The sequence below is a fragment of the Oryctolagus cuniculus genome, chromosome 2 (assembly GCF_964237555.1).
Source record: "Oryctolagus cuniculus chromosome 2, mOryCun1.1, whole genome shotgun sequence".
Lineage (NCBI taxonomy): Eukaryota > Metazoa > Chordata > Mammalia > Lagomorpha > Leporidae > Oryctolagus > Oryctolagus cuniculus.
The window spans coordinates 78,515,304-78,531,455 of record NC_091433.1 but is presented as its reverse complement, the minus strand read 5'-3'; the positions used below and the strand labels follow the sequence as shown (position 1 = coordinate 78,531,455).

Sequence of the window (16,152 nt, the reverse complement as noted above, 5' to 3'; positions counted from 1 at the left end):
AGTTTTGGAAGGAGGTAGGGATGGGAAATGGCTTTGTTTATTTGTTTATTTTCCTGTGGTTCTGGGTAAAGCTGAGACCCTGAGTGAAACAGGCCACAGTTTGGGTTGAGGACTGGCATGCTGAGGGAAATAATGGTTTTCTGAGGCAGGCCAAAGATACGGGGAATCAGATGATCTGAAATGAGCTTGGAAAGCTTTGATGGTAAGATCTAGAAAATCTCAAAGACCGCAGACCAAGTGTCCAGGGAGTCGTGGCTCATGGAACCAGAGCTTTTTTGTGGTCCTAACAGGCTGAGACCCCGTTCTTGGAGAGGCAGACTGGGTAGGAATTCCTTCCGCCCCATCTGAGCAGGAAATAAATGAAGGCCTTTGGAGTTGCACTGGTGTGTGTGGAAGAGCCACTGTTAATTTGGAAAGAAAGAAAAAGAAAGATAGAGGGAGCAGCAATGTCTAGCTTCATGACAGAGCCATGGAGGGCAAGCTGTCCTGTCAGGACTCAGCCCTGGATATTAAGTTATTTAAAGACAGCTACTCTGGGCCGGCGCCGTGGCTCACTAGGCTAATCCTCCGCCTTGCGGCACTGGCACACGGGGTTCTAGTCCCGGTCGGGGCGCCGGATTCTGTCCCGGTTGCCCCTCTTCCAGGCCAGCTCTCTGCTGTGGCCAGGGAGTGCAGTGGAGGATGGCCCAAGTGCTTGGGCCCTGCACCCCATGGGAGACCAGGAGAAGTACCTGGCTCCTGGCTTCGGATCAGCGCGGTGCGCCGGCCGCAGCGGCTATTGGAGGGTGAACCAACGGCAAAAGGAAGACCTTTCTCTCTGTCTCTCTCTCTCACTGTCCACTCTGCCTGTCAAAAAAAAGACAGCTACTCTGAGTTGGAGGGATTTATTTATTTGAAAGTCAGAGTACACAGAGAGCGATGGAGAGAGAGAGGGAAAGAGAGGGAGAGAGAGGTCTTCCATCCGCTGGTTCACACTCCAATTGGCCACAACGGCCCGAACTGAGCTGATTCAAAGCCAGGAGCCAGGAGCTTCTTCCAGGTCTCTCACGTGGGTGCAGGGGCGCAAGTACTTGGGCCATCTTCTACTGCTTTCCCAGGCCATACCAGAGAGCTGGATCAGAAGTGGAGCAGCTAGAACTCAAACCAGTGCCTCTGTGGGATGCTGGCGCTGTAGGCGGCAGCTTTACCCACTAGACCACAGGTGCTGGCCCCTTACACTACCTGATTTGAACAGTTACTTTGAAGCCATGTCAATCAAGACCATGTGGTAAGTATAGACAAGTAGACCAATAGAACAGAATAGATCCACGTATATTGTCACTTGATTTTTGGCAAGGCCACAGATGGAATTCAATGAGGAAATGATCATATTTTCAGCTAGTGGTGCTGAAACCATTAGATGCCTGTATTCCTAAAAAGGAACCTTGACTCATACCACATACCATGCACATGAGTTAACTTGACATGGATTCAAATGTAGTAGCTGAAGCTATAAAGTCTTACTAAGAAAGCATAGGAGAAACTCTTTGTAACCTTTGGATAGCAAAGATGATGATGACAATTTGCTGGAGTTGATTTTTTAGAGAAGTTTTGGATTCACAGCAAAACTTAGTACAAGTACAGAGATTTGCCATCTGCCCCAGCCTCCACACGCTCGGCCTCCCCTATTGCCAACATCCCAAGCCAGAGTGGTGCGTGTGTTACAGTAATGAGCCTACACTGACCCAGCATTGTCACGCAAAGTCCATGGTTTACATTAGCTTTACTCTTGTACCTTCCACGGATGGTAAATAGAGTGGCATGCACTCACCATGATCGTAATACAGAAGAGTCTCCTGCCCTAAAACCCTCTGTGTATTGCTTGCTCACTCCTGCCCCCCCCCCCACTGACAGCAAAGGTAATTTTTTTACCCTAGAAACTATCTAAGAAAAATGTTTACATAATCAAAATTTAAAATGTTTGCTCTTCAAAATATCTGTTAAGAAAATGAAGAGGCAATCTGTAGTTCAGAAAATACTTGCAGAATATATTATATCTGATTTTGAAAAATTTTACAACTCAATATTAAGGTAACCCCATTAAAGATAGACAAAAGATTTGAATGGACACATCCCAAAATATGAGTGGCAGATGGCTTTACAAAAAGATATCAGCATCATTAGTCATTAGAGAAATGTCAGTTGAGCCACTAGGAGACACTACCTCCCACCCTCCCAAATGGCTGAGATTAAAAGGAGTGACCATAACAAGTTTTGGTGAGGTGCTTTGGGATTGGAAAATTCTTACTTACTTGAGAGACAGGGAGAGAGTTCCCATTCATTGGTTCACTGCCAAATGCCCACAACACCTGGGGCTGGGTCAAAGGTGCGAGCTGGGAGCTTGCGTGGGAGGTAGGGACCCTGTTAACTGAGCCGTCACCACCGCCTCCCAAGGTTCTGCCTTCGCAGGGAGCTGGGTCAGGAGCTGGAGCCGAGACTTCAGTCCTGCTACTCCCGATTCAGGACTTGGACATCTTAATTGCTAGGACAAACATCTTTCCTAACAAGCTTTTTTCTTAACAGCCAGATATTGGAGACAACTTGTCTAGTGAATGGATAGATGATTTGTGGTAACTACCTTCCAGTAGAAAGACATGAATGACTGAGAAGCAACATGGATGAATCTCAGAAGCAATCTGGTACATGAAAGAAGTGAGACATAGTAGACCATGTACTGAAAGAACCCCTATGAAGTTCTGCACAAGGCAGAACCTCTGTAGTGACAGAAAGCAGATCGGGGGCCGGTGGAGTGGGGAGGCATACAGGAAGAGTTTTGGAGGGGTGATGGAAGTGCTCCCCCACCACGATTGTGGTCGGAGTTACAGGACTGCATCCATTCATCAAGCTTCATGAAACTCTACACTGAAAATCAGTGAGTTCTGAAGTGTGTGAATTATACACCATTAAAGGTAATTTTAAACTCAGTTCTGATTAAAATGATCTACTTCAAAAACTTCTTTCATGTTAACTTGGTGTATGCCTTGTAATTGTACCCTTTGTGTATTTTGGTAGTGGGACACTGTTCCTGGGTGTATATCCAGACTTTCCACCTTAGTTTGTGTGATTGATTATATTACTATTAGGTTGAATTATATGAAATTGTTGATATCCAATCACTTTTGACTGAGAAAAGCAGCACTTTCATATGGTGTAACTGATAGTAGAAATTTTGCTTGGTTTTTCATTCACTGGAATGACTTGACAGTGTTCCAATCTTGAGACTGGCAATCATTAAATTTCAAGGATCCTGTAAGATGAAAAAGTCTTTTTTTGTTCTGAGTTATGCATTTTGTCCCATTTTTGCTTTATTCAGCTCAGTGGATGTTTATATCTCTACCACTTCTCAGGTGGTGTTCTTGGGATTCCAGTGGCTCCATAAGAAGAGTTCCATGTTGCCCCACCCCACGAGACAATCTAGGGGGTGGGATTGAAAGGCACTGTAGGCTTTTCCTCACGAGGTGATGAAGGTTCCTGAACGCAACTCTCAGTTGTCGCTGTGTCCATTGTAGTAGTTATAAAAAGTTCTTTCAGTTTTCATACTCAAGAAATAAGTATGGCTGTGGCTTTGTATACATATGAGGATGCTTCAGACATGGAGTTTAAGTAGTAGTTTATTTGGTGCAGGAAATTTCTTTTAAATAGATGCATAGTTTTTTGTGGGATGCATTTTCCCATATACTATGAAAAAAATTTTTCTGCACCAACATAAACTCATCCTGCAATTTTCCTGCAAGCTTTTTTGGAAGCACCCTGATATCCATGCATAACCATGTATGCATATGAGCTAGAAAAGAATGGTAAATGGTAACTAAGAGAGTTTGCCTGAAAATAAGAGTGGTCAGCCCAGTGCCTCACCTCTCGTAGCCTCTTCAGGAGAGGTGTGCCTTTATTTAGTGGGTGACCTGGTGCTGAGTAGTCCTTTGTTACTGAGGGAATCCCTGAGCCGTTAGTCCTCAGTGAGACAGCCTGGCTGTCTTCTTGGCCTTTCATTTGGAGTGGCAAAGACTCTGGGAAAGTGGCTTTCACTTCACCCCCAAAGCCCCAGTGTGCTGTGTCAAATGAAGAGCCCGTGGAAGCCTGGACTGCTGTCAAGAGCCCGCAGCACAGCCGTGTCTCTGGGCTGATGGCCTTGGTCCATGTTTTCTTAGATCCCTGCTGGAAGCTGTCCTGGGGAAGATGGGTGCGGAGGGGATGCAGGCGTTCAGTTTCCTAACTATGGCGTGTTTCCTCCTTCCCTGTTTCCAGTGCTTAAGGACAGGCATCTGAGGAGACCGGTGGTGGTTATTATGTTTATGTGGACTGCACTCAGTGCCTAGCGAGCCGAGCAGAGCCGAGACTGTTGACACGTAGTGCGTGGTCTGTTGTGGTTGGACGTCTGCCACGGAGGAGCGTGTACCCAGGAAGCAGTGTTGTGGAAGTGGGATGGGCTTCCATGTGTTGTTCCATGCTCAGCCGTGCCCTCTCAGGCCTGTGTGTGTGTGTCCCTCTGAGAGCGCCTTCGCTCTTGGTCGAGGGCCCACAGCTCAGGGAGGGAGCGCATACCCAACTTCATGTCTTCCCTAGTTGTTTTGTGGCTCTTTGGGACAATGGAACCAAGTATAAGCTACGCTGCCAGACAAATGTGGCTTCAAATCTGAGATCCTCCTCCTGTTGTGTGTGCTCCTGGCCAAATTCTTTGAGCTCTTTGAGCTGCTGTTTTCCCTCTCTGAAAATTAGAATTAATATCAGCTGCAACCTTAACATTTTGAAAAATGTAAGCAGTACTGTTTAAAAACATTTTAGAAGTTATATAATAAAGTTGATTCTTTGGTGTACAATTCCACAAGCTTCAACTCATTTATAGATTTATTTCCCTGTAATGAGGGCATGGAATATTCTATTACTTCAGAAAACCCCCATCCTGCTACCCCTCTATGATCACTGTCTTGCCCATCATAAAGACTTATTTTTAGGAATGTCTTGGGGTCCAAACCACTCTTAACATATTTCATATTATCACCAATTTAGGAAAATCTTTATCAAATAAAAAAAATTCCCTTGGAACTGGAATGAAATGTGCTTTGAGAAGTGCTAAAGAAATCCAGCTTGTGTTCCTGGATAGCTTTTTTGTCTCATCAGTATTTTCACTTTCCTTGTCTTTATTTAGGTCTGATTTGGAAGTTTTTTTTTTTTTTTTTTTTTTTTTTTTTTACACAGCTGTATGCAGGTGTAAATGACATACAGCAAACAGCACATGTTTCAGATGTTCATTCTAATAAGTTTGGGCATAGGTAATTATCTGTGAGACCATCACCACAATCAAGATAATGAAGGTATCCATCGCCTGAAAGACAAACATTTTTATTATTGTTGTAATCCTAACATGGCATAATTACTGTAAGTGGGATGGACATAGGCTGTGGTTCTAGGTCCTAATAAAATAATTCATTCATTCAATATTGAATCCTTTTAGCTGTCAAAACTGGATGGACTATTCAATAGAATTTTAAAATATTTAATACAATGATAAATTTTAAGTTTTCTTTCACATTGTAAAATTTTCAAAGGGTAATAAAAGGAAGTGGGAAAACCAGAATTTGATATTTTTAGATTTAGATGACATGGAGACATCTGAGAATGTTTCTCTAGCTGTAGAACAGCATAGACAGGGCAGCTGTGTGACCTAGTGGTTAAGAGACCAGTTAAGACACCTGCATCCCATATCAGAGTACCTGGCTTCCATGTCTGCTTCTGGCTCCGGACTCAGCTTCCTGCTAATGCAGACCTGGGGGGCTGTGGTGGTGGCCCATGTAATTGCACACCTGCCACCCATGTGGGCGAGCTGGATTCAGTTCCCAGTTCCCAGCCTCTGCCTTGGCCCAGCCCCAGCCAATGAGGGCATTAGGGGAGGACACCTAGTGGGTAGGAGCTGTTGTTTTCTCTTTCTCTTGCTGCTGTCAAATATATATTTTTAAAGATTTATTTATTTATTTATTTATTTGAAAGGCAGAGCTAGAGAGAGGCAGAGTCAGAGAGAGAGGGAGATCTTCTATCTGCTGATTTACTCCCCAGATGACTGCAATGGCTGGAGCTAGGCTGACCCGAAGCCAGGAGCCAGGAACCAGGAACCAGGAGCTTCTTCTGGGTCTCTCACAAGGGTGCAGGGGCCCAAGGACTTGGGCCATCTTTTTTTTTTTTTTTTTTTTTTTTTTTGGACAGGCAGAGTAGACAGAGAGAGAGACAGGGAGAAAGGCCTTCCTTTACTATTGGTTCACCCCCCAATGGCCGCAGCAGCCAGCTTCTCCTGGTCTCCCATGCGGGTGCAGGGCCCAAGCACTTGGGCCATCCTCCACTGCCCTCCCGGGCCACAGCAGAAAGCTGGACTGGAAGAGGAGTAACCGGTACAGAATCCGGCACCCTGACCGGGACTAGAACCTGGTGTGCCGGCGCCGCAGGCAGAGGATTAGCCTAGTGAGCCGCGGCGCCAGAGGGCCATCTTCTACTGCCTTCCCAGGCCATAGCAGAGAGCTGGATTGGAAGTGGAGCAGCCGGGAATCGAACAGATGCCCATATGGGATGCCGGCAGTGTAGGGAATGGCTTTACCTGCTACGCCACAGCGCCGGTCCCTGCTGTCAAATATTTTTAAGAAAAGCAAAATTTATGTCATAAAGCCATATCAGGATTAAATCAGATAATGTGTGTAAGGTACCTCACACAGTGCTTGGCACATAGTTTTTCTGTTCCCTTAATGCCTTCCTGCCCCTTCCCCCCACTGCCCAGTTTGTGGTCAGATAATTTGATAGATGACTGTTGCTCTGGGATAGGTCAGGAGCTTTGGTCTTGGAGGCGGGGAGATGACCTCCTGAGTGGATACCCCTTAGTGTATTAGTGTATTTTGTTTGGTGCCACTCTCTTGAGTCACCTTGCTTTTTGTCATCTCTTTAGGCAATGGTTTATCAGAAATTGGTACTGGTGGATTACTGGTGGCGATGCATGGGTATCAGCAGGTGCGAACTTGCCCAACTGTAGAGGAAAACTTGCTTTAGGCACTTAAAAATTAACTTATCCAAGTTATCTTTTGTTAGGTTAACCAATAGTTGAAAGTTCTGTATCTCTTCAGTTTATAAATCAAAAGACTGGCATTGAACTTTCTGATTAAAAATACTATTTAAATTTATTTCACTTGGCAGTTGTCTTACTTTTTAAAATTTTATATATATTATTTGATATATACTACTTAACTTTATTTATAAATATATACATGTACTCATCCATGTTTTTAATTATATGCTAACAAATGTTATTAAATGCGGTTAGGGGACTGTACCATTTGTGGGATAAATGAGAGGAAAAAGAAGGTATGTAAGCCCAGAAAATTCACAGATTTGTTTCAAGCCCAAAGAAAATTGGTGTATTTGATTTGGAAGATAGCTTATTATGAAATCAGAGATAGAAAAGGGATAGTAAATTTGAAGCAACTTCTGGTTTGGTTAACCAGTGGAGGTTGGATTGACTGTTTTTAATAGTTAAACAGTGGGGCCACATCTGGAGTTGATTGATCTCATGAAGTTTCTGTTGAAACTTTATTGCCTTGATTGACACATTTCCCGCCCCCAGCCCCTGCCTCATGTTTTATAGGACAAATTTGTTTTTGGTTTTTTAAGATTCTTTTTTTTAATTTTTTTTATTTTTTATTTTATTTATTTTTTTTGACAGGCAGAGTGGACAGTGAGAGAGAGAGACAGAGAGAAAGGTCTTCCTTTGCCGTTGGTTCACCCTCCAATGGCCGTCACGGCCAGCGCGCTGCGGCTGGCGCACCGAGCTGATCCGATGGCAGGAGCCAGGAGCCAGGTGCTTTTCCTGGTCTCCCATGGGGTGCAGGGCCCAAGCACCTGGGCCATCCTCCACTGCACTCCCTGGCCACAGCAGAGGGCTGGCCTGGAAGAGGGGCAACCGGGACAGAATCTGGCGCCCCAACCGGGACTAGAACCCGGTGTGCCGGCGCCACTAGGCGGAGGATTAGCCTAGTGAGCCGTGGCGCCGGCGGTTTTTTAAGATTCTTTTTAGAACTCCTCGGCGCTTTCCGAGATGTTTCTCTTGCACTGCTTCTGAAACACCATTTTAGGCTAATTTTTTTGATATATGACAACAAAATAGCTTCTCTTTACTTTTTTGATGTGTTCAGTTTTGAGTACATGTTACTGTTGAACCTTGGAAGTTGAGAACTCCAGTAGATTTCCTCCTCCTCACCACCTGCAGGCCTGTGTGGGTGCTGAGGGCCGTGTGTGAGCACAGGCATGTGGCAGCAGGTGTCCTGGGCCCATGTGGTGTCAACTTTGGGACACCATCCATGAAACTCAGGGATTTATCGGACCTCACTGGGGTTCTGTTAAGTGCCCTGATAATTCATAGTACTGAAGATGCCAAGAGGAATATGCCAGGAATAAAGACCAAATTTATTGTTTCTAAGTGTTAGTTTTTTTCATGTTGAAATGGGAATCCTTACTGTTTTGTAAGCCACTTGCTCAATTTAAGGTCTTTGAATTATCATCTTTGCTCTAAATCATAGTCTGGGTTTTCCACCAGTGCACCTGGCAGGCGTCGTGACCTCTTGGGTGTGCTCTGAGGAAGTAGGTGGTGCCCCACCTCTCCTGTTCCCTCTCCTTCCCTCCCTCCCTCCTCCTCCTGTTCCTTGTGATCTTGAAGCGAGCTGGCTCCTCAGGAGAAGGCTCAGGGTGTCCTGCAGGCTAGGGCCTCTGCTGTGCCGTGCTGTGCCCACTACACCTGCCCAGTGCCTGGCAAGGGACCAGTGTGAGGCTGCCACAGGTCCCCAGCACTGTCCTTGCCTGACCTCACCTGCACTGTTGACTCTTGTGCCTTGCCCAGCTCCCTTGGCTGCTGGTGCATAAAGAGCAAGAGATAGTTTTCCAAATGTGGGTTCCCTTTCAGAGCTGGGGACGTGAGGCAGATGTGGAGAATTGCTCACCTTAGCAGGATGGCGAGGACTGCCTTCTGACTTGCAGACAGGTGAACTTTCAGACCCTCCTAGATCTTGAAGCATGAGAATTGCTTACAGGGTCATTTGGCAAGGAACTCAGTGTCTTTTTCTCATTGTCTGGGGGCAGAGTGTCCTGGTTGCCTTCAGATTTCCTGGACTGTGACTGGCTCTAGATGCAAGTCACGGCTGAAGGCACGATTCTTTACAACCTTCTCAATTGTTTGGGTTTTGGACTCACTGTGAAGTTGGAGTGCTGGTGGTAGGCCTCTGTTTTCTTATCCAGGTGACCCTTAGTGCACACCCCTGCGTGCAAGCCCCAGAGCTCTTTCCTGCAGCGCTTCTTGTGAGGTTATCATCAAGGCAGTGACTCAAGGCTCAGAACCCTCAGCCCAGCTTGGGCTTTACTTCTCGTGCTGTGGATTTTACTTCCAAAGGGCGGTGGTGGGCGATGTTCAGGTAGAGAGAAGCATTTAGAACACTTAGTAAATTCATGGTTCAGATGGAAGGATCCGGGGTAGGTGTTTGGTCTTGCAGTTAACATGCCAGTTAAGATGCCCGTGTCCTGGGGCCAGCGCTGTGGTGTAGCAGGTAAAGCTGCTGCCTGCAGTGCCAGCATCCCATATTGGTGCTGGTTCAAGTCCTGGCTGCTCCAACTTCTCATCCAGCTCTCTGCTATGGCCTGGGAAAGCAGTAGAAGATGGCTCAAACCCTTGGGCTCTTGCACCCACATGGGAGACCCAGAAGAAGCTCCTGGCTCCTGGTGGCCAATTGGGGAGTGAACCAGTGGATGGAAGACCTCTCTCTCTCTCTCTCTCTCTCTCTCTCTTTCTGCCTTTCCTTTTGTGTGTAACTCTGACTTTCAAATAAATAAATAAATCTTAAAAAAAAAAAGATGCCCATGTCCCATATCAGAGTTCCAAGGTCTGATGCCCACCTATGGCTCCTAACTCTAGCTTCCTGCTAACGCAGACCCAAGAGTGGTAAGGGCTCAAGTAGTTGCATCCCTTCTACCCAAGTGGGAGACCTGGATTGAGTTCCTAATCCCTGGCTTTGCCCTGGCCCAGCCTTGGCTGTTTTGGGCAAATGGGAAGTGAACCACAAATGGGAATTCTTTGGCTCTGTCTCTGCCTTTTGGGGAAAAAAAACTAAGGAATTTATAGAACTGTAGGATAAGTTCTACAATGTTTGTTTTCCTTGGGAAGGATACAGGTTTGTTTGCACCTCAGTTGGGATGTAGTTGCTTCTTCCCCAGTGTCCCTCTAATCCTCTGTCGTAACTTGAGTTACTCTTGTTCACTCTGCTTCTTTAACAAGACAGTGAGCTCCTGGGGACCAAATGTCATTTCTTAATTCATGCTTGTTGGATCAACTCCTAGTACAATATTAAGATTACCAGATAAAATCCAGGATGCCCAGTTAACTTTGAATTTCAGATAAACAGTGAAGTATTATAGGTGTGTTCCATGAATGCATTTATTGTTGCTTTTGAGTTTCAGATAAATAGCTGATAACTTTTTAGTATAAATTTGTCCCAGATGATATTCAGATTCAGTTGGTCATCTGGTATTTTTATGTGCTAAATCAGTCAACCCTACCCAAGGTTTGTTACACATAAACTACTTTTTTGATCTGAAGTAGGTATAATTTGATAATGTGACCTGTCTGTGGACTTGGTACATGCTATGAAATGCAAGAGGAGAACTTTAAAAGTAATTACTCTCCTAGTTTCACCTACAACAACTAGATAACCTTTGACTACAGAAATATACAGCAGTGAACTGAATTAACAGGTTTCCACCTGCTTCTTGCCGTCCACGTACCAGGTGCTCATCATCCAGGTTTGTTAATGTTGTTTATGTTGTTGTTGTTAATGTTGAGTAGAGACTTGGAGTGACTGTATACATTAACTAAGGAAATAGTTAATGGATTGCGGAAATGTGACTAGGGGTCAAGTACTAGTCTCTCTGCCCACTCCGCCACTTCAGACATTCTTACTACAGGGCTCCGGGGCTCCCCTTCATTCTGGTACAGTAGGAAGGGCCATACAGGACAGGAGCTTGTCACCTGCTGTGCCTCCACGCAGACTCTGCCAACATGGGGCACGGCAAGCCTCCGCTTTCTCCGTGGGAAGTGTGAGTGACGTCTGAGTTGGTGAGCATGTGCACAGTGTTCCTTGGCACAAGTGGCCAGTAATTCCCTTGTTTTATAATAGGAGCTGGTAGGGGTGGAGCCGGGGACTTAGGAGCAGAGGCAGGGGCTGAGTCAGGCTGCTGCCGCTGCTGAAAATAGAATCTGAACCTCTTGCCTTCTCTGGGTCAGATTGGGTTTTTTTTTTTAAGGCTATCTTTCCATTCCTAAAGTAGGCCTCTGAAATATGTCTGGGTGGAAATGTCTTTGGGGAAATGTAAATAGTTCTGTCTGTAAGTATTTGGCAGTGAGGCCTCATGCCCTTCTCCTGGAATATAAATTTGGCCCGTAAGGGCTAACGCCAGTTACAGCCTAACGTAGCGCCAGTTACAGTCTAACGTAAGAAACCGTCTGAAAGACCTCCCTCCAATGTCAGCCCCCTCTGAGGGCCGTGCAGCCAGGTGTGCGCCGTGGCTGTACCTGCCAGGGGCAGCAAGCCTAGAAAGCTGTCTCTCTGCACTTCACAACCCACTCGGCACCTGGCTGCTGAAGAACTCAGTGGCACGTGGCCGTGGCCGTGGCGGTGGGACTCTCCACCTTCCCAGAGGATGCTGGCGTCCCAAGAGCACATTCTTGGCCGAGGAGTCACATGCCTCCATTGGCTTTGGAGCCGCTGAAGCCAGCCGAGCTGGGTGTGTGTGAAGTGGTCACGCGATGGCATTCATACCCTGCCTGGCACTGGTGCCACCGCAGCTCCCTGGAGAGCAGACCATGCGGTCATGAGGGTTCCTCGTGTGTAGCTGGGGCCGGAGTTCCTCCTGTGCTCCCTGCGCCTCCCACAGTGGGGCTTTGCAGACTCAGTGCTGAGCCAGCGTCCAGGCCTTCGTAGGGATCCACTTGGTGACCTGATCTCTCTGTCACCGAGCACTTAGTGAGAGCACAGGATGTCGTGGTCGTTCTTAGAGCCCCACTTACCAGAAGGCCTCTGTTTTATGGGAAGCACCAAAACTTCCTAGTTTAATATTAAGCGTTTACTATTTACTTACATACCTTGGTTTAATATTAATTGTTTCAGTCAATGAACTTCCCTGCGTATGTTTCTAGTTTAAGTGCGGCCTTCGGTTACAGTGTAACTTAGTGACGGGGAAGAGAAAAATAGGGCAAGAGGAAGGAGCCTGATACTGAAGAATGGAGTTTTGTTTCCAGTTCTGTTTTTTTTTTTTTTTTTTTTTTATTTTTTTATTTTTTGACAGGCAGAGTGGACAGTGAGAGAGAGAGAGACAGAGAGAAAGGTCTTCCTTTGCCGTTGGTTCACCCTCCAATGGCCGCCGCGGCCGGCGCGCTGCGGCCGGCACACCGCGCTGATCCGATGGCAGGAGCCAGGAGCCAGGTGCTTTTCCTGGTCTCCCATGGGGTGCAGGGCCCAAGCACCTGGGCCATCCTCCACTGCACTCCCTGGCCACAGCAGAGGGCTGGCCTGGAAGAGGGGCAACCGGGACAGAATCTGGCTCCCCGACCGGGACTAGAACCCGGTGTGCCGGCGCCGCTAGGCGGAGGATTAGCCTAGTGAGCCGCGGCGCCGGCTCCAGTTCTGTTTTTGACAACTGTAGATGAGAGCCTGAAGCTTTCTGTTGCCTGGTTGTTTAACAACACACAAAAATGCCATCTTTTTTTTTTTTTTTAAGGTTTATTTTATTTATTTTGAAAGAGTTACAGAGAGAAGTAAAGAGAGAGAGAGAGGTCTTCCATCTGCTGGTTCACTCCCTAAATGGCCACAAACAGCCAAAGCTGAGCCGATCTGATGCCAGAAGCCAGGAGCCAGGAGCTTCTTCCAGGTCTCCCACTTGGGTGCAGGCATACAAGGACTTGGGCCATCCTCCGCTGCTATCCCAGGTGCATTAGCAGGGAGCTAGATCAGAAGTGGAGCAGGGACTCCAATTGGCACCTGTATGGGATGGCGATGCTGCAGGCCAGTGCTTTAACCCACTGTGCCACAAGTGCCACCTTGTAACCAGTTTGGTCCATGGGCCGTATTAAATCCATGAAATCCTTTGGTCTGGTCCTGCCAAGGCAGCTGTAGACCAGACTCCAAATTGCATATGTGTAGAGCAGGCTGATTTTTTTTTTTTTTTTTTTTGACAGGCAGAGTGGACAGTGAGAGAGAGAGAGACAGAGAGAAAGGTCTTCCTTTGCTGTTGGTTCACCCTCCAATGGCAGGCGTGGCCGGCGCGCTGCGGCCAGCGCACCGCGCTGATCCGATGGCAGGAGCCAGGTACTTATCCTGGTCTCCCATGGAGTGCAGGGCCCAAGTACTTGGGCCATCCTCCACTGCACTCCCTGGCCACAGCAGAGGGCTGGCCTGGAAGAGGGGCAACCGGGACAGAATCCGGCGCCCCGACCGGGACTAGAACCCGGTGTGCCGGCACCACAAGGCGGAGGATTAGCCTAGTGAGCCAGGGCGCCGGCCTGGGCTGATTTTTAAGTTGATGATTTTGTATGGCCCTCGAATGATGTTGTAAATATCCACATGGCCCTTGGCAGAAAAAAGACTCCCCACCCCTGGTGCAGCGCTGGTCTTGCTGAGTTTGGTTAAAGTGGCAGGTGTGTTAAGGTGCTTGTGTAGATGGCAGCTCCCTTGCAGAGCTTGAAGCTGCTGTTTTATGGTATCCGGACCTTCCTTTTAATTAAGACTATTTCCCTGAACTTATTCATGCTTCAGTTAAGAACTTTAATACCATGTCGTTAGGCAACCTCCCTTGGTCACTCCCATTTCTGCACATGTGATGCACAAAGACACTAACAGGTTTTATTCCATGTTGCCTGTGTTGAGGGTTAGGCAGGTGGGTGTGCAGCAGCGCTGGCCTGGGAGTTCAGGGCTTTCTTTTTTTTTTTTTTTTTTTTTTAAGTTCTTATTTTATTTATTTGAAAGAGTTACAAAGAGAGGTTTTCCATCCACTGGTTCACTCCCCAGGTGGCTGCAATGGCAGGGGCCCAAGGACTTGGGCCACCTTCTACTGCTTTCCCAGGCCATAGCAGAGAGCTGGATTGGAAGAGGAGCAGCGGGGACTAGAGCTGGCACCTATGTGGGATGCCGGCGCTTCAGGCCAGGGCTTTCTTTACCTCGCTGCACCACAGCGCCAGCCCCAGTTCAGGGCGTTTTGATTTTACTCCTACTGATAACCGCTATGACTTTGCACATTTCAACTCTTGGGCTCCGACTCCTCGTATTTAAAATGAAGAGCTCGATTGAATGATCTCCGAAGCCTCTTCTCATGTGTAGGTTTTATAATCACCTGGAAGTGCACGGTCAGGGCCGTAGTTGCACCACACGCTGTGTCCCTGCCGTGGGAGCTGTTTTCAGGTTGGGTGCTGGCGAGAGCTCCTCGTGCTTTTAGATCCTTCTTTAAATGCTCCCGGGACTCATCGGTGCCTGATGTCACAGGCGCATCAAGCTCCTTGGGTTTCAGTTAATGAAAGAGAACTTTGAGTGACTGTGACTGAGAGTTGGCAGTTTCTAGGTGCTAGCCGGTTTAATAGGTAGTAGATTAATGGTTTAATGGTTGACACTCTCATTTGTGGTTTTGGTGGCCTTACACACAGTTAAGAATACAGGGTTCATCTGAAACTATCTGCGTTAGAAGAGGCGTGGGTTAGCTGTCAGAGGTAGATTTCAGACACCCCGAAGTTGAAGTCATTGAATTCCTTTGCTTTCCTGAAAGTGTCTATGACTCTGAGTTTTCTCCAGAGACCTGGTTGCTCTGTGTCTGAGCGCCTTGCGAGGCGAGCACGTTTGCTCCGAATGGCATTTTCCCTGGGTCACGCCAGGCAATTGGGCTTTGAGCCATGAGCCGTCTCCCGGGATGTGGTTCCTTGTGAGAAAAGAGGAAAGGAGGGAACTTCTGCCCCTCTGCCCTTCCCTGCTTATCTGCCCTTCCCTGCCGGGGGTGAGACAGAGCAGCCGTCTGTGTACACAAAAGCCTTCTGTCCCTCAACCACAGTGCAGCGTCGTGGGGCTGCGCAGTTCTTGACCAGGAGGCACACTGTAGCTTATCAGCCCCCAGGAGGCTCCCGTGGCGCCAGTGGCAGGCGGGCTGCATGGTCAGGGAACCCTACAGGTGGAAATGTCTGAATGGCCAGGGTTTTTGTTGTTGTTGTTTTTAACTCCACAGTCTTGAGATGTGGAATTCACACACACACACACACACACACACGCACACGCACACACGCAGGTGAGTGAAGAATCAAAGGCAGGGAGAGCTCACCTCTGAGAGTTAATGGTTGCACAATGCCCTTCTTTCACCCTCTGCCTTAGCCTTGGCCTTGGGAAGAAATGGTGAGTTCATGTAGTTAGTAATCTGAGAGGAAAGTAAGTAACAGAGGTGTGGATGCAGAAGTAAATCTCCCTCCTGCCTTCAGAAAGGAAAGAAATGCTAATAGGAGTTCATCACATTTTCCCAAATCGGTTGTGTGTGTGCAAGGCGAGTTTGCACTGTTTGAGAACACTGGGGCTGTGGACACGTAATGCTTTTTGTGTGAAGCAGCCTAGGGGCTAGAGGTTGCTGCAGTAGTAGGAGTTTATATAAATACGTTTGTAGCAGTGTAAGTAGTATAAATTTGTTTGCTTTGAAAAACAGTCCTAAGGTAAAGACCAAAAGCTCTGTCCATTTTCTGTTGAATGTTTTACTTAGTGATTAAAAATAACTACCCAGCTCTGTAGTACTCAAAAGACTTGTCTGTGTCTCATAAAATATTTGAATATTTCACTTTCAGCTTAAATTGGTGATGATGAGGGGTCAGTTCCCTGTAAGCCCTGTTTGCTGCTACACTTATGTCTCTGTATTAATGGCTTTCACTTTTATTCCTTTGCCTGTAATTGAGAAGGAAAGGAAATTGAATGCCTTCTTTTTTTATTATTATTATTTTTTTTAAGCCCCACTGGCCCTTTATAAAATGGAGAGAGACTGACTTCCTCCAGGGGGCTACCATGGCGTAGCCCTGTGTAAACGGAG

At 47.0% G+C, this 16,152-nt stretch overlaps 1 protein-coding gene across 5 annotated transcripts in view; it reads left to right on the top strand.

Moving 5' to 3' along the window:
• MFHAS1 (multifunctional ROCO family signaling regulator 1) overlaps positions 1-16,152 on the top strand; it is a 99,536-nt gene that overhangs the window by 30,506 nt on the left and 52,878 nt on the right. The gene's annotated exons all lie outside the window — the stretch shown is intronic.